General features: G+C 45.0%; 1 long non-coding RNA gene across 1 annotated transcript; it reads left to right on the forward strand.

Moving 5' to 3' along the window:
• Positions 1-3,960: 3,960 nt before the first annotated feature.
• On the forward strand, positions 3,961-7,817 carry LOC142910277 (uncharacterized). Its single transcript, XR_012932813.1, has 3 exons — positions 3,961-4,261; positions 5,501-5,568; positions 7,470-7,817. It is a non-coding gene; the product is annotated as an uncharacterized LOC142910277 (long non-coding RNA).
• Positions 7,818-9,282: the final 1,465 nt, after the last annotated feature.

A 9,282-nucleotide genomic window follows, 5' to 3' on the forward strand; every position in this document is an offset into this window, starting at 1 on the left:
CACATCATACACTCACTCACTCTGCTGCTGACTCACTCACACATCATACACTGGGAGTGTCGTGCTGCCAGCTATGGCTGCAGTTTTTTTGTCGTACGAATTATGTATATCGTTTATTGTTAAATTTAAATTCACAGTTCCTATGATTACTGTTGTTACATTGTTTTTACAGCTTTATTTTGGTGATTAGAAAACATGGTTAATCTAAATTGTCTTATGGTTGTTGTTGTTGGCTTGCACCACATTGATTTTAACACACAGCGTTTTAACATGTTTTTTTGTGTGGAATATTTGCTGGTTTATTCCAGAATGTTTCTGTTACGCATTGTCGCTTTAAGATGTTCTGTGTTCAAATTTTGTTTGTTGCGGTTGCACCCGACTTAAGAGCCGCATGGCTCACAGGGCTACACCTAATAAATGAAACTTGAAAACTTGAAACTCTCTCTCTCTCACGCAAATGCGACACAACGCAGATGATCGCCACTGAACGCTGCCACCGCCCGATGTCGACCACCACCCCCGGGTTGAAGTCTTCAAGTGGTTGTGCCCGTGGCCATGGCAACGGGGGCTGCTGGAGGCTCCACGAGGCTTGGAGGTCGTCGTCATGGAGATTTACAAACTCGTCATCATCATCGTCGTCGTCGTCATGGAGATTAACACTCGTCATCATCATCGTCGTCATGGAGATTTACAAACTCATCATCATCGTCGTCATCATGGAGATTGACAAACTCATCGTCATCGTCATGGAGATTGACAGACTCATCATCATCATCGTCTTCATGGAGATTTACAAACTCGTCATCATCATCGTCGTCATGGAGATTGACAAACTCGTCATCATCATCGTCGTCATGGAGATTGACAACCTCATCATCATCATCGTCGTCGTCATGTAGATTGATAAACTCATATTCTTAGCTCTTTCGGTAAAGTCACGTTGAAGGGAAACAAAAAAATAATAAGGTATATATATATTATATATATTTTATTATTGAAGGGAAACAATAAAATAATAAAAAATATATAAAACAATACAAATTATCACGTTTCGACCATAACACAAACGGTCGTCATCAGGTGTGTCGGTTTGCATTAATTTATTTATTTTAACGGTGCATTTATTTATTTATATTTAAAAAAACACCAGCGCCACGCGCAGCGATTTGGCAGTTTATTTAGAAGGACTAGTCCATCTATGTTCTGAAAAGAGGAGGGGGGAGACGAAAAATTAATGTATGCTGTCTGAAAGCCACTGTAAGCGTGAACAATCAATTAAGACCTGAAATAGTTTATCAAATCTTTCCAATGATTGCTAAGCCAGAATCCATCTTCTCGGTTGAAATTGTCTCTGTGCTTGTATATGTGGATAGCCTCATGAACGAATATCTTATGGTAGCCAGATGGCTTACAAAGAACCTGTCTTGGAAAAGTCAATGTCATGTGAGCCTACTGAATTATAACAATGATCTGCCACGGCCGAGGTGTTGGTCCTACCGTGTTTAAGGTCTGCTTTGTGTTCACGAATGCGGTCCGAGACATGACGTTTGGTTTCTCCAATGTAACTACTACCACAGAAGCAACTTAGTTTGTAGACACCAGGGTACTGTATGTCCGGAATCACATCTTTTACAGACGGAACCAGATCACGGATTTTATGTAATGTGTTGAAACGGACCTGGATCTTGTGTTTATTCAAGATTTTGGAGATCTTTTTTGTGATCCCCGCAATGTAGGGTAAAGTGATGGTTTTGAAAGGCTCCTCAAGAGGGTCCTTCTTCATGGTTTGAGTGATAGCTTTGCGGATTGTATAGTCGGAGTAACCATTAGCCTTAAGAGCTTGGTGTACGTGCTTGAGTTCACTGCCTATGTGTTCCTGGTCGGATATGCATTGGGCTCTATGATACTCTTGATGAGAGAATTCTTCTGTGATGGATGGTGGTAGGAATCCGGTTTCAGATAAGCATCCGTATGGGTAGCTTTCCTGTAGACAGAGTGGCTCATTGAACCATCAGGTCTCTTTTTAATTAGGACATCCAAAAAAGGTAGCTTGCCATCTTTTTCGACTTCCATGGTAAATCTGATGGCTGGGTGTATGGAATTGATGTGGTCGAAGAATTGGTCTAGAGCAGGCCGGCCATGTGGCCAGATGATAAAGGTGTCATCCATGTACCTTTTCCATAAGGTTGGGTGCAGAGTGGCAGTCTGGATGGCGTCAGTCTCAAATTTCTCCATGAAAATGTTAGCTATAACCGGAGATAGGGGGGAGCCCATTGGGGCGCCCTCAGTTTGTAGAAAGTTCCATTCCAAGTGAAGTATGTATTGGTTAAACAGTCTCACCAGGGTGGGTACCTCAGTGTTTAGTCCTTGATGAACCAAGTCTTCAATGATTGCGATGGTGTCAGGTACAGGAACCTTGGTGAATAAGGAAACTACATCAAAACTGACAAGCAGGTCGTCTGGGGACAGGGAAATACCCTTGATTGTCGATACCAGGTGAGTAGAATTTTGTACCGCAGAGGTGGTTTTTCCAGTGAAAGGACGCAGGATATGAGACATCGTGATAATTTTTATTGTTTTATATATATTTTATTATTTTATTGTTTCCCTTAAACGTGACTTTACCGAAAGAGCTAAGAATATAAACATGTAGCTGTGATAACCAAACACATCTCCTGCAAAGAACTTGAAATTATGCTCGTGACAGATTCTATTAATCTTAATCATGGCATCCTGAGGGCACCCGGTCAGGCATATCTGCACGGTCAGAAACAAAAACCAAGACAAATGTTCAATTACAGTACATCTAGCATATGATACAAGAACCATCTTGGTTGGGTAAGTCATACAAAATGTAATTTCTATATTCTTTGGGTCTTTCGGTAAAGCCACGTAGATAGAAAAAATAATGAAAATAAGAACAATATCACGTTTCCATCGCAACACAAGCGACCGTCTTGTGTTGCGAGTAAATTCCTTTTATTATACATGTAACATTTAGGAATTAGTTGTATAATAAAAAAAAATGTTAAAAAAGAGATGTTAAAAACATATTATACGCACGTTTACTATAACATTATCTTCAAGTCTGCTTATAAAACAGCTTTCGTTATAAAAGTGGAAGGTTTCAATCAAGTGTATACATGCTGCTGCCATCCTGTGGCTTACATTAACATGGATGGCGACTGCACTGCATGTTCTATACTAAACACACTTCTTATTCCTCCTATTCTTACCTGAAATTATATTTGGAAAATGAAATTGGCCTCCGAGGCATTTACAGCGCTAATTATCTGAATATTTCTCAATTTATTGATGCAATGCACACGTAACAAGAGGATTACAGCTGTAAACATTAAGATAGCATGGCTAGCGATAAAGCATCTCCCCAGCAATATTCCCCATCAATAAAACAAATTACGAGTTTGGTTGTTTAAACATTGCTTTTCAAGTTTATTAGGCTAATGGGGATTTAATCTTACCTTTTTGGGGAGCAAATCAGACCGTTGTCTTATATTTGTACATCACTTTATTAATTCACCACTGGATGAGGGCTTTCCACCATGTGAGTTGTGAGGATTATGGTGAGAGCAGGAGCATTAAGATGATAGAGCTGCCCACCATGAAGCATAACAGCAGCCTGCACTAAGCCGGTTTGTATGGTGGTCACCGATCGACGCACGATCCAGACTCAACCGTGCTGAGCTTCCGAGATCGCGTGAGATCGGACACATTCCTGGTGACTTGGTTAATTAACATTTAACCCAGTTGCACTCGATTTTTTGGGGGGATTTTTTAATGCTTTGTTTTACGTAACCCCCCACCCCCCCCTTCTCTACTTTTCTAGAAGGATTTTTTTTTCAATTTTTTTGTTTTTTCTTCACGGCGCGCTCGTCAGTAAGGCCCCCCCCGTGCCTTGAGGCCCCCCCGTGCCTTGAGCCCCCCCCCCCGTGCCGCGAGGCCCCCCCGTGCCTCGAGGCCCCCTCGTGCCTCAGGGCCCCCCCGTGCCTCGAGGCCCCCCCGTGCCTCGAGGCCCCCCCGTGCCTTGAACCGCAGCGCCTCCATCAGCTCGGAGCCGCGGAGCGTCCTGGCCGAGCGGGGATCGCACCGCAGCGTGGCGCGCAGCGCCAGCCACGCCGGGGCCTGGACGAGGCGGTGCGGACGCGGCCGGCGGCTTGAGTGGAGGAGGCTCATGGCGATGGGGGAGCGGTGCCGCCCCTGCTTGCCGCTGCTGCTTGCTGCCGCCGTGATCGCCGTGAGGGTAAGAACGGCGAAGCATAGTTCATAGTTCATAGTTTTATTTATGTTGGTATTGTCCTGTGAGCCATTCGGCTCTTGAATCGGGTGCAACCGCAACAAACAAAAAACATGAACAAGAAAACATCTTAAAGTGACTTTGTGACTGTGCAAACAGAAAAATCCAGGAAAAAAAACATCAAAATATTCCTGAAATTGCACCGTACACCAACGCTGTGTGCAAAAATCCCAGTGGGATGCAAGTCAAATAACAACAACAACCACAAGACAACTAAGATTAAGGCCATCAGTCTAACTCCGTACTACAATAAACAAAAACATGGCCAAAACAAAAAAAACGTTTTCGAAATCACCAAAATAAAAGCCATGAATGCAATGTGGCTCCCTCCACTTGCCGGATTTCAGCCCCCTCACGCCTCGCTCCTCGCCTCACCTCCTCTCTCTCCTTGCCTCACCTCCTCTCTCTCGCCTCACCTCCTCTCTCTCGCCTCACCTCCTCTCTCGCTTCACCTCCTCTCTATCGCCTCACCTCCTCTTTCTCGCGTCACCTCCTCTTCCTCGCCTCACCTCCTCTCCCTCGCCTCACCTCCTCTCGCTCGCCTCACCTCCTCTCTCTCGCCTCACCTCCTCTCTCTCGCCTCACCTCCTCTCTCTCGCCTCAACTCCGCACCTCAAATCACTTTCTTCTCGTCACCTCACATCACCAAACTCCCCACCCCCACACAAGTAGGCACGTGACTGCCCCTCCCCCCCATCACGAGACCCGCCCACCCCCACCCGTAGGCACGTGACTGCCCCTCCCCCCATCACGAGACCCGCCGTCCCTTGGTGTGGACCAATCAGTTTCAAGGACAATGCATATATTATCATAGTATGTTTTTTGTTTGCATTTTGTCTGCAGGTATTGTGGTTAATGCAGACATGAATCCTTGTAAAAAGGTTTCAGTTTTGTTGCCAGAAAAAAGGGGAAAAACCCTATTATTATATTTTGGTACTGGCAAAGGAGGTCTAAGGATGTAGATGCTCTACACACATGTTGAGCGCTCGGTTTACCGAACTGTTTAATCTCATCCACGCTCTGCATGCGCTAACCACAACAACTCCCTCTTTGCTTCTTTCTTCTTCCCTCGCTTGGAGAAGTCTCGTGGTATCAACGGCTGCCGCCACGATGACATCTTGTGTTTTGACACGATTGTGATTGGAGGGCGATGTTTAAGTGCTTACTCTTTTTTTTACATCTCAGGTGGCATGCGGTGAGAAATCCTACGGTGATTCCAAAAGTCGCATGTTTTTTTCTCCAAGCTCCACTAGGTGAGACAAATCGGTGCTTTAAACAACGGGCCCCAAACATCAGTGCAGTATTATCGTATTTAACGTTCTTATACAGTACCTGCCCCAGCGGTAGTGGGTTTTTTCCCTCGCTTGTTGTAAAGGTCCCGGGGTTAGAATCTAGCGGACTGCCCTGGATATTACTGCCGGGCAATGAACTGCTAAGTACGACACGCCGTCTGCTTCGAAGAGGATGCTAAAAGAGCCCGTGGCATTGTTTTAAGATGAGTTGGCCATTGCTTGCCGGAGTCAAATTTGCAAATGACAGTCCTGCACTATTGTACGCCGTATATTGAAAGGTTGAATTTCCTACGGGGGTAAGAAGTGAAACACTTTGTGACGGTGCTGTCGTACGAGTGCGTAACAGGGAGTTCATTGAGTCTTCAAACAGTGATTGTACTCGGTTGTCAAGAAATTGCCATCCGCCACAGTCGGTTCGTGACCTTGTGCAATGTGTGTCAATAGTGAGGAAGGGAATCAAGGCATAGTTTATACATTCCAAATGTTAGGATTTATCGTATTCTAGATCGGGTTATTGTCCTTCTTTCTATCGTCGTGAAGCATGTTTAAAGAATCCGTCCGCGTTGGTGTCCTATAAAAAAAATATTTAGGAAATTGCACGTGAGAGAAAATGGATCAGAACAACCCGCCCTCCCATATTAAACATGAGCAACCCTCACAAGTCCAGTCATGAAGCTGGGTGTAATTACCAGCAAAGCATCACAGTATGCAATTTGTAAATGTTGAGCATTTATCAATGGTATGGGTTTCTTGGGTTAGATCGCAAAAATGTAAATGTGTCGTTAAACCCGCCACCACCCGACACAGCCAACTAGTAAGGTTTGTCACGTAAACAGAACGTGCCAATTCGTTACTAGTACAGCACGCCGGTGTGTTGCAGAGCAAATCCACAACATTAACAATCTGAGTACGACGTTTCGCCAGTGTTCGCGACCAGCATCATCAGGCGACAGCCAGATTTGTTCTGTCCTCCTGTCTCCACAAATCTGGCTATCGCCTGATGATGCTGGTTGTAATTACTGGCGAAACGTCGTACTCAGTTTGTAAATGTTATGGGTTTACTCCACAACACACCCGGTGTGCTGTGCAGGTAACGAGTTGGCATGTTCTGTTCAGATGTCATAGTTTTCATAGTTTCATAATTTCATTATTTGGTATAGCCCTGTGAGCCATTCGGCTCTTGAATCGGGTGCAACCGCAACAAACAAAAAACATGAACAAGAAAACATCTTGAAGTGACTTTGTGCATGTGCAAACAGAAAATCCAGGAAAAAACATCAAAATATTCCTGAAATAGCACTGCACACCAACGCTGTGTGCAAAAATCCCAGTGGGATGCAAGTCAAACAAAAACAAGAAAACTTAGATTAGGGCATCAGTCTAACTCCGTACTACAATAAACAAAAACATTACCAAACCCAAAAACTTTTAGAAATCACCAAAATAAAGCCATAAATGCAATGTAACAGTGATCATAGGAACTGTGACCGAATTTTTAACAATAAACTACATAAATAACATGTAACACCAAACCCTAGAGCCACAGCTATGTCGGGTGGTGGCGGGTTTAACCACACATTTATATTTGCGCGATATAACCCCCCCTCCAAAAAAACCTTACTAGTACAGCACGTTGATGTAACGGAGAGCAAATCCACAACATTTTTAATCTGAGCACGACGTTTCGCCAGTGATTACAACCAGCATCATCAGGCGGACGGCCAGATTTTTTGACCGATGTTTTCCTGGGTTAATAAGTATAGTGACTATAGTCTATATGGTGAATAATATGGCCTACTGTGAGGGTTTTTTAAAATTGACGCACTAATTGTAATGCTGGTCGTTGTTGTTCGACATTTTAGCGTACAACAAACGGAGGACGCTGAGGATGCTATGAAGAACTTTCTGAAAATATTTAGAGGGATTTTCTGAGTTGGTAAATTGATTTTGAAACGTCTGACCGAGGTGTTCTAGCAAAATTGCGTCACTTATATTCTTTACGGATGGTCTTCATCATAACAGCAATTTCCTTGCCTGCAACACAACTTGTATAAGTTAATGTTTTTTTTTTTATAATGTAGTTTATCTAATAAAAACATTTCACGGTTGGTGTTGCATATCTAATCCTCTGATCGTATTACCAGTTTCAGTAAATGGTCAAGAGATGTAATGTTCCACAGTTGTGAAAATAAAGTCAAAGTTTCAAAATACTTTTGAGCGCCGAACGACGCCTCTGAAAGGTTTTTAGCCAGCGGAAGGACAAAGAAAATCCTTCTGTGATAGCGGAGGCGGCGGGGAGGGGGGACTGTGGACACAGCTCCTGTATGGGATGGAGAGTTTCTCCAGCGACCTAGGGCAGGGGTAGGGAACCTTTTTGGCTGAGAGAGCCATGAAAGCCACATATTTTAAAATAAATTTCCGTGAGAGCCATATAATATTTTTTTAACACTGAATACAACTAAAGAAATGTCAGCTAAGATTTATTTGCGAGCCAGATGCAGTCATCAAAAGAGCCACATCTGGCTCGCGAGCCATAGGTTGCCGACCCCTGACCTAGGGGAAGAGGAGACGAGGCCACATGGTGGGAGACTGTGACGCAGATCTGAGAGAGGTCGCTGTTGTGCAGCAGCAGCGGTAGCAGCTGCGGGGATTGACGGGAGGGTAGAACGCGTTGGAACCTGTGCCAGGCTAGGTGCAGGAGGTCACGGGACAGACCCAGCAGGTGACATTAGTTGACTCACCGAGATGACTGGCAGATGCACCACTGTGCCAGGCTAGGTGCAGGAGGTCATGGGACAGGGCCAGCAAGTCACATTAGTTGACTCACCGAGATGACTGGCAGATGCACCACTGTGCCAGGCTAGGTGCAGGAGGTCACGGGACAGGCCCAGCAGGTGGCATTAGTTGACTGACCGAGATGACTGGCAGATGCACCACTGTGCCAGGCTAGGTGCAGGAGGTCACGGGATAGACCCAGCAGGTGACATTAGTTGACTCACCGAGATGACTGGCAGATGCACCACTGTGCCAGACTAGGTGCAGGAGGTCACGGGACAGACCCAGCAGGTGACATTAGTTGATTCTTTAGCACCCATGCAGAACTGCCATAAAGTGGCGGTGACGTGACCACAGCGCTTGTGCCAGGTTAGGTGCACTTAAAGTGCACACTTTGAGGCCACGTGAAGTATCGAAGGCTCTCTGCGAGCCGGTCACGGGACAGACTGACCGAGATGACTGGCTGTTTCACCACCTGTGCTCCCCATTGTGCCAACTCGCTGTATTTTATCCGCCCAGTGCAACGCTCGTTGTTGTGAGCGTCGCTTCTCCAACCACTGCTGTTGTTGGGAGGGCGACTGCCTCTACTGCCCAGTAGCGTTCTTCAGGAAACTCCTCCACAGAGGCCAAGCTTGGCACCGCTAGTCGGTAAGTCCACTCAGCTCCAAATACTCCTGTGCCGCATCAGTCCATTCCTTCTCATAGTTTCATAGTTTCATTTATATGGTATAGCCCTGTGAGCCATTCGGCTCTTGAATCGGGTGCAATGCAAACAAACAAAAAAACATGAACAAGAAAACATCTTAAAGTGACTTTGTGCATGTGCAAACAGAAAATCCAGGAAAAAAACATCAAAATATTCCTGAAATAGCACCGTACACCAACGCTGTATGCAAAAAT

Source organism: Petromyzon marinus, unplaced genomic scaffold (assembly GCF_048934315.1).
Source record: "Petromyzon marinus isolate PM22_M1 ecotype Great Lakes invasive population unplaced genomic scaffold, UKy_Petmar_22M1.pri1.0 PM_G_Scaffold_14, whole genome shotgun sequence".
Classification (NCBI taxonomy): Eukaryota; Metazoa; Chordata; class Hyperoartia; order Petromyzontiformes; family Petromyzontidae; genus Petromyzon; species Petromyzon marinus.